Source organism: Oncorhynchus clarkii, chromosome 20, assembly GCF_045791955.1.
Source record: "Oncorhynchus clarkii lewisi isolate Uvic-CL-2024 chromosome 20, UVic_Ocla_1.0, whole genome shotgun sequence".
In the NCBI taxonomy this organism is placed as follows: Eukaryota; Metazoa; Chordata; class Actinopteri; order Salmoniformes; family Salmonidae; genus Oncorhynchus; species Oncorhynchus clarkii.
The window spans coordinates 6,867,523-6,880,663 of record NC_092166.1 but is presented as its reverse complement, the minus strand read 5'-3'; the positions used below and the strand labels follow the sequence as shown (position 1 = coordinate 6,880,663).

General features: G+C 41.4%; 11 non-coding genes across 11 annotated transcripts; all 11 read left to right on the top strand.

Moving 5' to 3' along the window:
- The first annotated feature begins 341 nt into the window (after positions 1–341).
- trnas-cga (transfer RNA serine (anticodon CGA)) lies at positions 342–423 on the top strand. Its single transcript has one exon. It is a non-coding gene; the product is annotated as a tRNA-Ser (tRNA).
- A 905-nt stretch (positions 424–1,328) lies between these two features.
- On the top strand, positions 1,329–1,410 carry trnas-uga (transfer RNA serine (anticodon UGA)). Its single transcript has one exon. It is a non-coding gene; the product is annotated as a tRNA-Ser (tRNA).
- Positions 1,411–2,488: 1,078 nt separating this feature from the next.
- Positions 2,489–2,570, top strand: trnas-cga (transfer RNA serine (anticodon CGA)). The gene has a single exon. It is a non-coding gene; the product is annotated as a tRNA-Ser (tRNA).
- A 905-nt stretch (positions 2,571–3,475) lies between these two features.
- trnas-uga (transfer RNA serine (anticodon UGA)) lies at positions 3,476–3,557 on the top strand. Its single transcript has one exon. It is a non-coding gene; the product is annotated as a tRNA-Ser (tRNA).
- A 1,078-nt stretch (positions 3,558–4,635) lies between these two features.
- Positions 4,636–4,717, top strand: trnas-cga (transfer RNA serine (anticodon CGA)). The gene has a single exon. It is a non-coding gene; the product is annotated as a tRNA-Ser (tRNA).
- A 2,060-nt stretch (positions 4,718–6,777) lies between these two features.
- trnas-cga (transfer RNA serine (anticodon CGA)) lies at positions 6,778–6,859 on the top strand. The gene has a single exon. It is a non-coding gene; the product is annotated as a tRNA-Ser (tRNA).
- Positions 6,860–7,771: 912 nt separating this feature from the next.
- On the top strand, positions 7,772–7,853 carry trnas-uga (transfer RNA serine (anticodon UGA)). Its single transcript has one exon. It is a non-coding gene; the product is annotated as a tRNA-Ser (tRNA).
- Positions 7,854–8,931: 1,078 nt separating this feature from the next.
- trnas-cga (transfer RNA serine (anticodon CGA)) lies at positions 8,932–9,013 on the top strand. The gene has a single exon. It is a non-coding gene; the product is annotated as a tRNA-Ser (tRNA).
- Positions 9,014–9,925: 912 nt separating this feature from the next.
- Positions 9,926–10,007, top strand: trnas-uga (transfer RNA serine (anticodon UGA)). The gene has a single exon. It is a non-coding gene; the product is annotated as a tRNA-Ser (tRNA).
- A 1,074-nt stretch (positions 10,008–11,081) lies between these two features.
- Positions 11,082–11,163, top strand: trnas-cga (transfer RNA serine (anticodon CGA)). Its single transcript has one exon. It is a non-coding gene; the product is annotated as a tRNA-Ser (tRNA).
- Positions 11,164–12,091: 928 nt separating this feature from the next.
- trnas-uga (transfer RNA serine (anticodon UGA)) lies at positions 12,092–12,173 on the top strand. Its single transcript has one exon. It is a non-coding gene; the product is annotated as a tRNA-Ser (tRNA).
- Positions 12,174–13,141: the final 968 nt, after the last annotated feature.

Below are 13,141 nucleotides of genomic sequence, written 5' to 3'. Positions count from 1 at the left end.
ATTTTACTTGAAAAATATTTCAACTAGGCATTTGGATACTTTTGTCCTTGTGTGAGCTAACTCAGCAAGCTGTGATTGCAGACTGGTTAAATCGTTGACCTCGAAATCCATTGGGTTCGCCCAGTGCAGTTTTGAACAATCCAGTCTTTATTTGTTACTGATCATTGGGGACTTGATATGGATAATGCTTGGACATGTCCTTTGATTCAAGTGCTCAGAATTTATCTTCCATGACAAACATTTAAAGTAGGCTCTTCAATAGCGATAATATGGTCATTTTAAAGGTAAAATGGATAGAACGAGATAGCGGGCTGGTTAAGGCAGTGTAGCCAACAGGAGAAGCTGTGATGGCCGAGAGGTTAAGGCGTTGGATTCGAAATCCAATGGGGTCTCCCCGCGCAGGTTCGAACCCTGCTCACAGCGCAAGTCTTTACTTGCAACATGTCATTTGGGAGTTGATATGGATAATGTCCTTAATCCTTTGATTCAGGTGCTCAGAATATATCTTCCAAGACAAAAAGGAGTTCAAATAGGCTCTTCAGAACAGATCCTGTTGGTTGTGAGATAGTCGAGCTGTTAAGGACTGGAAGATAACAGAGTAGGTTTTGATGGCAGAGTGGACTTGAAATCCAATGTTGTCTTCCTGCGCAGGGTTGAAATCTGCTATGACAAACCAGTATTTTGAACATATGACTTGATAGGAATCTAACACATGGACTTGTCCAGTGATTCAAGTGCTCGGAATACTTTTTGTCTTTGTCTTTGTGTGAGCTAATTGAGAAAGTTGTGATGGCCGAGTGGTTAATACGTGATTTGGCGCAATAAGATCAATATGTCGTGCCATCAAGTTTACCATTTTACACCAATGATGTCTGTTTCCAAATCCCCAATCCCTTTACTTGTTCCAACAGCTGCAATGGCCGATTCTTTAGACGTTGGACCTGAATTTCACTGGGGTCTCCCCACCCATGTTCTTACCTTGCTCGAAGCGTATAGCCCACTTCTGCTTTCTCCTCATCACTTTCCTTAGATTCCTACTGCTGCGATGGCCAAGTGGTTTAAGCTTTGCAAATGAACTCCAGTGTTGTCTCCCTGTACAGTTTTTAAAACTGCTTGCATCGCATTGACAAACCAGTCTTTATTTGTAAAATAGCATTGGTGACTTGATATTGATGAAGTGCTTAATGCATAGACTTGTCCTTTGATTCAAGTGCTCAGAATATTTATTCCTTGAATAACAGTTCAAGTAGGCTCTTCAGTAGACAGTCTCGTCTTTACAGAAGTAAAATTGACAGAATGAGATAAACGCCTGGTAGTTAATATAGCAAGCTGTGATGGCCGAGTGGTTAAGGCGTTGGACTTGAAATCCAATGGGGTCTCCCCGCGCAGGTTCGAACCCTGCTCACAGCGCTATGACAAACCATTTCTTTTTTTACATATCCTTGGTGACTTGATATTGATGAAGTGCTTAATGCATAGACTTGTCCTTTGATTCAAGTGCTCAGATTATATCTGCCTTGACAAACAGTTCAAATAGGCTCTTCAGTACAGATACTGTTGTTTGTTAGATTTGCGATGGAAATTCTGAGAGCCAAGTGGTTAAGTCCTCAGACTTGAAACCCAATTGCGTCTCCCTGCTCTTTTTAAAATCTTATTCTCAGTGAATAGTCCACTTGTACTTTCTCTGCACATAGTTTTTTGACTTGCACATTAAACTTCCAACCTTCACAGCTTTGGAAAGGACCGAGGTTACTAGATCAATATGTCGTGCCATCAAGTTGACCATTTTGCACCAATGATGTCTGTTTCCAAATCTCAATCCCTTTACTTGCATTCCAACAGCTGCAATGGCCGAGTTCTTTAGACGTTGGACCTGAATTTCAATGGGGTCTCCCCACCCATGTTCTTACCTTGCTCGAAGCGTATAGCCCACTTCTGCTTTCTCCTCATCACTTTCCTTAGATTCCTACTGTTGCGATGGCCAAGTGGTTTAAGCATTGGAATCAAAATCCAATATGTTCTCCCTGTACAGTTTTTACAGGGTGATGATAAAGTAGACCTTTAGTAATTGGATCTGTCTCCTCTGAATTTAAATTGTCCTTACTTTATGGGCTCGTCTAACGATTGAAGTGCTCAGAAAATAGCTTATTTGACTTGAAAAATATTTCAACTAGGCATTTGGATACTTTTGTCCTTGTGTGAGCTAACTCAGCAAGCTGTGATTGCAGACTGGTTAAATCGTTGACCTCAAAATCCATTGGGTTCGCCCAGTGCAGTTTTGAACAATCCAGTCTTTATTTGTTACTGATCATTGGGGACTTGATATGGATAATGCTTGGACATGTCCTTTGATTCAAGTGCTCAGAATGTATCTTCCATGACAAACATTTAAAGTAGGCTCTTCAATAGCGATAATATGGTCATTTTAGAGGTAAAATGGACAGAACGAGATAGCGGGCTGGTTAAGGCAGTGTAGCCAACAGGAGAAGCTGTGATGGCCGAGAGGTTAAGGCGTTGGATTCGAAATCCAATGGGGTCTCCCCGCGCAGGTTCGAACCCTGCTCACAGCGCAAGTCTTTACTTGCAACATGTCATTTGGGAGTTGATATGGATAATGTCCTTAATCCTTTGATTCAGGTGCTCAGAATATATCTTCCAAGACAAAAAGGAGTTCAAATAGGCTCTTCAGAACAGATCCTGTTGGTTGTGAGATAGTCGAGCTGTTAAGGACTGGAAGATAACAGAGTAGGTTTTGATGGCAGAGTGGACTTGAAATCCAATGTTGTCTTCCTGCGCAGGGTTGAAATCTGCTATGACAAACCAGTATTTTGAACATATGACTTGATAGGAATCTAACACATGGACTTGTCCAGTGATTCAAGTGCTCGGAATACTTTTTGTCTTTGTCTTTGTGTGAGCTAATTGAGAAAGTTGTGATGGCCGAGTGGTTAATACGTGATTTGGCGCAATAAGATCAATATGTCGTGCCATCAAGTTTACCATTTTACACCAATGATGTCTGTTTCCAAATCCCCAATCCCTTTACTTGTTCCAACAGCTGCAATGGCCGATTCTTTAGACGTTGGACCTGAATTTCACTGGGGTCTCCCCACCCATGTTCTTACCTTGCTCGAAGCGTATAGCCCACTTCTGCTTTCTCCTCATCACTTTCCTTAGATTCCTACTGCTGCGATGGCCAAGTGGTTTAAGCTTTGCAAATGAACTCCAGTGTTGTCTCCCTGTACAGTTTTTAAAACTGCTTGCATCGCATTGACAAACCAGTCTTTATTTGTAAAATAGCATTGGTGACTTGATATTGATGAAGTGCTTAATGCATAGACTTGTCCTTTGATTCAAGTGCTCAGAATATTTATTCCTTGAATAACAGTTCAAGTAGGCTCTTCAGTAGACAGTCTCGTCTTTACAGAAGTAAAATTGACAGAATGAGATAAACGCCTGGTAGTTAATATAGCAAGCTGTGATGGCCGAGTGGTTAAGGCGTTGGACTTGAAATCCAATGGGGTCTCCCCGCGCAGGTTCGAACCCTGCTCACAGCGCTATGACAAACCATTTCTTTTTTTACATATCCTTGGTGACTTGATATTGATGAAGTGCTTAATGCATAGACTTGTCCTTTGATTCAAGTGCTCAGATTATATCTGCCTTGACAAACAGTTCAAATAGGCTCTTCAGTACAGATACTGTTGTTTGTTAGATTTGCGATGGAAATTCTGAGAGCCAAGTGGTTAAGTCCTCAGACTTGAAACCCAATTGCGTCTCCCTGCTCTTTTTAAAATCTTATTCTCAGTGAATAGTCCACTTGTACTTTCTCTGCACATAGTTTTTTGACTTGCACATTAAACTTCCAACCTTCACAGCTTTGGAAAGGACCGAGGTTACTAGATCAATATGTCGTGCCATCAAGTTGACCATTTTGCACCAATGATGTCTGTTTCCAAATCTCAATCCCTTTACTTGCATTCCAACAGCTGCAATGGCCGAGTTCTTTAGACGTTGGACCTGAATTTCAATGGGGTCTCCCCACCCATGTTCTTACCTTGCTCGAAGCGTATAGCCCACTTCTGCTTTCTCCTCATCACTTTCCTTAGATTCCTACTGTTGCGATGGCCAAGTGGTTTAAGCATTGGAATCAAAATCCAATATGTTCTCCCTGTACAGTTTTTACAGGGTGATGATAAAGTAGACCTTTAGTAATTGGATCTGTCTCCTCTGAATTTAAATTGTCCTTACTTTATGGGCTCGTCTAACGATTGAAGTGCTCAGAAAATAGCTTATTTGACTTGAAAAATATTTCAACTAGGCATTTGGATACTTTTGTCCTTGTGTGAGCTAACTCAGCAAGCTGTGATTGCAGACTGGTTAAATCGTTGACCTCAAAATCCATTGGGTTCGCCCAGTGCAGTTTTGAACAATCCAGTCTTTATTTGTTACTGATCATTGGGGACTTGATATGGATAATGCTTGGACATGTCCTTTGATTCAAGTGCTCAGAATGTATCTTCCATGACAAACATTTAAAGTAGGCTCTTCAATAGCGATAATATGGTCATTTTAGAGGTAAAATGGACAGAACGAGATAGCGGGCTGGTTAAGGCAGTGTAGCCAACAGGAGAAGCTGTGATGGCCGAGAGGTTAAGGCGTTGGATTCGAAATCCAATGGGGTCTCCCCGCGCAGGTTCGAACCCTGCTCACAGCGCTTTGACAAACAAGTCTTTATTTGGGAGTTGATATGGATAATGTCCTTAATCCTTTGATTCAGGTGCTCAGAATATATCTTCCAAGACAAAAAGGAGTTCAAATAGGCTCTTCAGAACAGATCCTGTTGGTTGTGAGATAGTCGAGCTGTTAAGGACTGCAAGATAACAGAGTAAGTTTTGATGGCAGAGTGGACTTGAAATCCAATGTTGTCTTCCTGCGCAGGGTTGAAATCTGCTATGACAAACCAGTATTTTGAACATATGACTTGATAGGAATCTAAGACATGGACTTGTCCAGTGATTCAAGTGCTCGGAATACTTTTTGTCTTTGTCTTTGTGTGAGCTAATTGAGAAAGTTGTGATGGCCGAGTGGTTAATACGTGATTTGGCGCAATAAGATCAATATGTCGTGCCATCAAGTTTACCATTTTACACCAATGATGTCTGTTTCCAAATCCCCAATCCCTTTACTTGTTCCAACAGCTGCAATGGCCGATTCTTTAGACGTTGGACCTGAATTTCACTGTGGTCTCCACACCCATGTTCTTACCTTGCTCGAAGCGTATAGCCCACTTCTGCTTTCTCCTCATCACTTTCCTTAGATTCCTACTGCTGCGATGGCCAAGTGGTTTAAGCTTTGCAAATGAACTCCAGTGTTGTCTCCCTGTACAGTTTTTAAAACTGCTTGCATCGCATTGACAAACCAGTCTTTATTTGTAAAATAGCATTGGTGACTTGATATTGATGAAGTGCTTAATGCATAGACTTGTCCTTTGATTCAAGTGCTCATAATATGTATTCCTTGAATAACAGTACAAATATGCTCTTCAGTAGACAGTCTCGTCTTTACAGAAGTAAAATTGACAGAATGAGATAAACGCCTGGTAGTTAATATAGCAAGCTGTGATGGCCGAGTGGTTAAGGCGTTGGACTGAAATCCAATGGGGTCTCCCCGCGCAGGTTCGAACCCTGCTCACAGCGCTATGACAAACCATTTCTTTTTTTACATATCCTTGGTGACTTGATATTGATGAAGTGCTTAATGCATAGACTTGTCCTTTGATTCAAGTGCTCAGATTATATCTGCCTTGACAAACAGTTCAAATAGGCTCTTCAGTACAGATACTGTTGTTTGTTAGATTTGCGATGGAAATTCTGAGAGCCAAGTGGTTAAGTCCTCAGACTTGAAACCCAATTGCGTCTCCCTGCTCTTTTTAAAATCTTATTCTCAGTGAATAGTCCACTTGTACTTTCTCTGCACATAGTTTTTTGACTTGCACATTAAACTTCCAACCTTCACAGCTTTGGAAAGGACCGAGGTTACTAGATCAATATGTCGTGCCATCAAGTTGACCATTTTGCACCAATGATGTCTGTTTCCAAATCTCAATCCCTTTACTTGCATTCCAACAGCTGCAATGGCCGAGTTCTTTAGACGTTGGACCTGAATTTCAATGGGGTCTCCCCACCCATGTTCTTACCTTGCTCGAAGCGTATAGCCCACTTCTGCTTTCTCCTCATCACTTTCCTTAGATTCCTACTGTTGCGATGGCCAAGTGGTTTAAGCATTGGAATCAAAATCCAATATGTTCTCCCTGTACAGTTTTTACAGGGTGATGATAAAGTAGACCTTTAGTAATTGGATCTGTCTCCTCTGAATTTAAATTGTCCTTACTTTATGGGCTCGTCTAACGATTGAAGTGCTCAGAAAATAGCTTATTTGACTTGAAAAATATTTCAACTAGGCATTTGGATACTTTTGTCCTTGTGTGAGCTAACTCAGCAAGCTGTGATTGCAGACTGGTTAAATCGTTGACCTCAAAATCCATTGGGTTCGCCCAGTGCAGTTTTGAACAATCCAGTCTTTATTTGTTACTGATCATTGGGGACTTGATATGGATAATGCTTGGACATGTCCTTTGATTCAAGTGCTCAGAATGTATCTTCCATGACAAACATTTAAAGTAGGCTCTTCAATAGCGATAATATGGTCATTTTAGAGGTAAAATGGACAGAACGAGATAGCGGGCTGGTTAAGGCAGTGTAGCCAACAGGAGAAGCTGTGATGGCCGAGAGGTTAAGGCGTTGGATTCGAAATCCAATGGGGTCTCCCCGCGCAGGTTCGAACCCTGCTCACAGCGCTTTGACAAACAAGTCTTTATTTGGGAGTTGATATGGATAATGTCCTTAATCCTTTGATTCAGGTGCTCAGAATATATCTTCCAAGACAAAAAGGAGTTCAAATAGGCTCTTCAGAACAGATCCTGTTGGTTGTGAGATAGTCGAGCTGTTAAGGACTGCAAGATAACAGAGTAAGTTTTGATGGCAAAGTGGACTTGAAATCCAATGCTGTCTTCCTGCGCAGGGTTGAAATCTGCTATGACAAACCAGTATTTTGAACATATGACTTAATAGGAATCTAAGACATGGACTTGTCCAGTGATTCAAGTGCTCGGAATACTTTTTGTCTTTGTCTTTGTGTGAGCTAATTGAGAAAGTTGTGATGGCCGAGTGGTTAATACGTGATTTGGCGCAATAAGATCAATATGTCGTGCCATCAAGTTTACCATTTTACACCAATGATGTCTGTTTCCAAATCCCCAATCCCTTTACTTGTTCCAACAGCTGCAATGGCCGATTCTTTAGACGTTGGACCTGAATTTCACTGTGGTCTCCACACCCATGTTCTTACCTTGCTCGAAGCGTATAGCCCACTTCTGCTTTCTCCTCATCACTTTCCTTAGATTCCTACTGCTGCGATGGCCAAGTGGTTTAAGCTTTGCAAATGAACTCCAGTGTTGTCTCCCTGTACAGTTTTTAAAACTGCTTGCATCGCATTGACAAACCAGTCTTTATTTGTAAAATAGCATTGGTGACTTGATATTGATGAAGTGCTTAATGCATAGACTTGTCCTTTGATTCAAGTGCTCATAATATGTATTCCTTGAATAACAGTACAAATATGCTCTTCAGTAGACAGTCTCGTCTTTACAGAAGTAAAATTGACAGAATGAGATAAACGACTGGTTAAGGCCTGGTAGTTAACGTAGCAAGCTGTGATGGCCGAGTGGTTAAGGCGTTGGACTTGAAATCCAATGTGGTCTCCCCGCGCAGGTTCGAACCCTGCTCACAGCGCTATGACAAACCATTTCTTTTTTTACATATCCTTGGTGACTTGATATGGATGAAGTGCTTAATGCATGGACTTGTCCTTTGATTCAAGTGCTCAGATTATATCTGCCTTGACAAACAGTTCAAATAGGCTCTTCAGTACAGATACTGTTGTTTGTTAGATTTGCGATGGAAATTCTGAGAGCCAAGTGGTTAAGTCCTCAGACTTGAAACCCAATTGCGTCTCCCTGCTCTTTTTAAAATCTTATTCTCAGTGAATAGTCCACTTGTACTTTCTCTGCACATAGTTTTTTGACTTGCACATTAAACTTCCAACCTTCACAGCTTTGGAAAGGACCGAGGTTACTAGATCAATATGTCGTGCCATCAAGTTGACCATTTTGCACCAATGATGTCTGTTTCCAAATCCCAATCCCTTTACTTGCATTCCAACAGCTGCAATGGCCAAGTTCTTTAGACATTGGACCTGAATTTCAATGGGGTCTCCCCACCCATGTTCTTACCTTGCTCGAAGCGTATAGCCCACTTCTGCTTTCTCCTCATCACTTTCCTTAGATTCCTACTGTTGCGATGGCCAAGTGGTTTAAGCATTGGAATCAAAATCCAATATGTTCTCCCTGTACAGTTTTTACAGGGTGATGATAAAGTAGACCTTTAGTAATTGGATCTGTCTCCTCTGAATTTAAATTGTCCTTACTTTATGGGCTCGTCTAACGATTGAAGTGCTCAGAAAATAGCTTATTTGACTTGAAAAATATTTCAACTAGGCATTTGGATACTTTTGTCCTTGTGTGAGCTAACTCAGCAAGCTGTGATTGCAGACTGGTTAAATCGTTGACCTCAAAATCCATTGGGTTCGCCCAGTGCAGTTTTGAACAATCCAGTCTTTATTTGTTACTGATCATTGGGGACTTGATATGGATAATGCTTGGACATGTCCTTTGATTCAAGTGCTCAGAATGTATCTTCCATGACAAACATTTAAAGTAGGCTCTTCAATAGCGATAATATGGTCATTTTAGAGGTAAAATGGACAGAACGAGATAGCGGGCTGGTTAAGGCAGTGTAGCCAACAGGAGAAGCTGTGATGGCCGAGAGGTTAAGGCGTTGGATTCGAAATCCAATGGGGTCTCCCCGCGCAGGTTCGAACCCTGCTCACAGCGCTTTGACAAACAAGTCTTTATTTGGGAGTTGATATGGATAATGTCCTTAATCCTTTGATTCAGGTGCTCAGAATATATCTTCCAAGACAAAAAGGAGTTCAAATAGGCTCTTCAGAACAGATCCTGTTGGTTGTGAGATAGTCGAGCTGTTAAGGACTGCAAGATAACAGAGTAAGTTTTGATGGCAGAGTGGACTTGAAATCCAATGTTGTCTTCCTGCGCAGGGTTGAAATCTGCTATGACAAACCAGTATTTTGAACATATGACTTGATAGGAATCTAAGACATGGACTTGTCCAGTGATTCAAGTGCTCGGAATACTTTTTGTCTTTGTCTTTGTGTGAGCTAATTGAGAAAGTTGTGATGGCCGAGTGGTTAATACGTGATTTGGCGCAATAAGATCAATATGTCGTGCCATCAAGTTTACCATTTTACACCAATGATGTCTGTTTCCAAATCCCCAATCCCTTTACTTGTTCCAACAGCTGCAATGGCCGATTCTTTAGACGTTGGACCTGAATTTCACTGTGGTCTCCACACCCATGTTCTTACCTTGCTCGAAGCGTATAGCCCACTTCTGCTTTCTCCTCATCACTTTCCTTAGATTCCTACTGCTGCGATGGCCAAGTGGTTTAAGCTTTGCAAATGAACTCCAGTGTTGTCTCCCTGTACAGTTTTTAAAACTGCTTGCATCGCATTGACAAACCAGTCTTTATTTGTAAAATAGCATTGGTGACTTGATATTGATGAAGTGCTTAATGCATAGACTTGTCCTTTGATTCAAGTGCTCATAATATGTATTCCTTGAATAACAGTACAAATATGCTCTTCAGTAGACAGTCTCGTCTTTACAGAAGTAAAATTGACAGAATGAGATAAACGACTGGTTAAGGCCTGGTAGTTAACGTAGCAAGCTGTGATGGCCGAGTGGTTAAGGCGTTGGACTTGAAATCCAATGTGGTCTCCCCGCGCAGGTTCGAACCCTGCTCACAGCGCTATGACAAACCATTTCTTTTTTTACATATCCTTGGTGACTTGATATGGATGAAGTGCTTAATGCATGGACTTGTCCTTTGATTCAAGTGCTCAGATTATATCTGCCTTGACAAACAGTTCAAATAGGCTCTTCAGTACAGATACTGTTGTTTGTTAGATTTGCGATGGAAATTCTGAGAGCCAAGTGGTTAAGTCCTCAGACTTGAAACCCAATTGCGTCTCCCTGCTCTTTTTAAAATCTTATTCTCAGTGAATAGTCCACTTGTACTTTCTCTGCACATAGTTTTTTGACTTGCACATTAAACTTCCAACCTTCACAGCTTTGGAAAGGACCGAGGTTACTAGATCAATATGTCGTGCCATCAAGTTGACCATTTTGCACCAATGATGTCTGTTTCCAAATCCCAATCCCTTTACTTGCATTCCAACAGCTGCAATGGCCAAGTTCTTTAGACATTGGACCTGAATTTCAATGGGGTCTCCCCACCCATGTTCTTACCTTGCTCGAAGCGTATAGCCCACTTCTGCTTTCTCCTCATCACTTTCCTTAGATTCCTACTGTTGCGATGGCCAAGTGGTTTAAGCATTGGAATCAAAATCCAATATGTTCTCCCTGTACAGTTTTTACAGGGTGATGATAAAGTAGACCTTTAGTAATTGGATCTGTCTCCTCTGAATTTTAATTGTCCTTACTTTATGGGCTCGTCTAACGATTGAAGTGCTCAGAAAATAGCTCATTTTACTTGAAAAACATTTCAACCAGGCATTTGGATACTTTTGTCCTTGTGTGAGCTAACTCAGCAAGCTGTGATTGCAGACTGGTTAAATCGTTGACCTCGAAATCCATTGGGTTCGCCAAGTGCAGTTTTGAACAATCCAGCCTTTATTTTTTTACTGATCATTGGGGACTTGATATGGATAATGCTTGGACATGTCCTTTGATTCAAGTGCTCAGAATGTATCTTCCATGACAAAAATTTAAAGTAGGCTCTTCAATAGCGATAATATGGTCATTTTAGAGGTAAAATGGACAGAACGAGATAGCGGGCTGGTTAAGGCAGAGTAGCCAACAAGCTGTGATGGCCGAGAGGTTAAGGCGTTGGATTCGAAATCCAATGGGGTCTCCCCGCGCAGGTTCGAACCCTGCTCACAGCGCTTTGACAAACAAGTCTTTATTTGCAACATGTCATTTGGGAGTTGATATGGATAATGTCCTTAATCGTGGACTTGTCCTTTGATTCAGGTGCTCAGAATATATCTTCCAAGACAAAAAGGAGTTCAAATAGGCTCTTCAGAACAGATCCTGTTGGTTGTGAGATAGTCGAGCTGTTAAGGACTGCAAGATAACAGAGTAAGTTTTGATGGCAGAGTGGACTTGATGTTGTCTTCCTGCGCAGGGTTGAAATCTGCTCGCAGTGCTATGACAAACCAGTATTTTGAACATATGACTTGATAGGAATCTAAGACATGGACTTGTCCAGTGATTCAAGTGCTCGGAATACTTTTTGTCTTTGTCTTTGTGTGAGCTAATTGAGAAAGTTGTGATGGCCGAGTGGTTAATACGTGATTTGGCGCAATAAGATCAATATGTTGTGCCATCAAGTTTACCATTTTACACCAATGATGTCTGTTTCCAAATCCCCAATCCCTTTACTTGTTCCAACAGCTGCAATGGCCGATTCTTTAGACGTTGGACCTGAATTTCACTGGGGTCTCCCCACCCATGTTCTTACCTTGCTCGAAGCGTATAGCCCACTTCTGCTTTCTCCTCATCACTTTCCTTAGATTCCTACTGCTGCGATGGCCAAGTGGTTTAAGCTTTGCAAATGAACTCCAGTGTTGTCTCCCTGTACAGTTTTTAAAACTGCTTGCATCGCATTGACAAACCAGTCTTTATTTGTAAAATAGCATTGGTGACTTGATATTGATGAAGTGCTTAATGCATAGACTTGTCCTTTGATTCAAGTGCTCAGAATATGTATTCCTTGAATAACAGTTCAAATAGGCTCTTCAGTAGACAGTCTCGTCTTTACAGAAGTAAAATTGACAGAATGAGATAAACGACTGGTAGTTAACATAGCAAGCTGTGATGGCCGAGTGGTTAAGGCGTTGGACTTGAAATCCAATGGGGTCTCCCCGCTCAGGTTCGAACCCTGCTCACAGCGCTTTAAGCCATTTATTTTTTTACATATCCTTGGTGACTTGATATTGATGAAGTGCTTAATGCATAGACTTGTCCTTTGATTCAAGTGCTCAGATTATATCTGCCTTGACAAACAGTTCAAATAGGCTCTTCAGTACAGATACTGTTGTTTGTGCTAGATTTGCGATGGAAATTCTGAGAGCCAAGTGGTTAAGTCCTCAGACTTGAAACCCAATTGTGTCTCCCTGCTCTTTTTAAAATCTTATTCTCAGTGAATAGTCCACTTGTACTTTCTCTGCGCATAGTTTTTTGACTTGCACATTAAACTTCCAACCTTCACAGCTTTGGAAAGGACCGAGGTTACTAGATCAATATGTCGTGCCATCAAGTTGACCATTTTGCACCAATGATGTCTGTTTCCAAATCCCAATCCCTTTACTTGCATTCCAACAGCTGCAATGGCCGAGGTCTTTAGACGTTGGACCTGAATTTCAATGGGGTCTCCCGACCCATGTTCTTACCTTGCTCGAAGCGTATAGCCCACTTCTGCTTTCTCCCCATCACTTTCCTTAGATTCCTACTGCTGCGATGGCCAAGTGGTTTAACTTCTTGACTATACTTGAGACGCAGATGTCTCAAGTAGACACCTGGAAATGCAAATGCGCTACGCTAAATGCTAAATGTACTCGTTACAACTCAAACCTTGATCAAAATTCACAAGCAGGGTATTGAATTAAAGCTACACTCGTTGTGAACCTAGCCAACAAGTCAGATTTTTAAAATGCTTTTCGGCGAAAGCATGAGAAGGTATTATCTGATAGCATGCACCACCTGAAAATGCCTGAATGCGACGTAAACAAAGACTCTGCTTATCCGACGCAGCACAAAACGCAGAAATAAAATATAAAACATTCATTACCTTTGACGAGCTTCTTTCTTGGCACTCCTATATGCCCCATAAACATCACTATTGGGTCTTTTTTTCGTTTA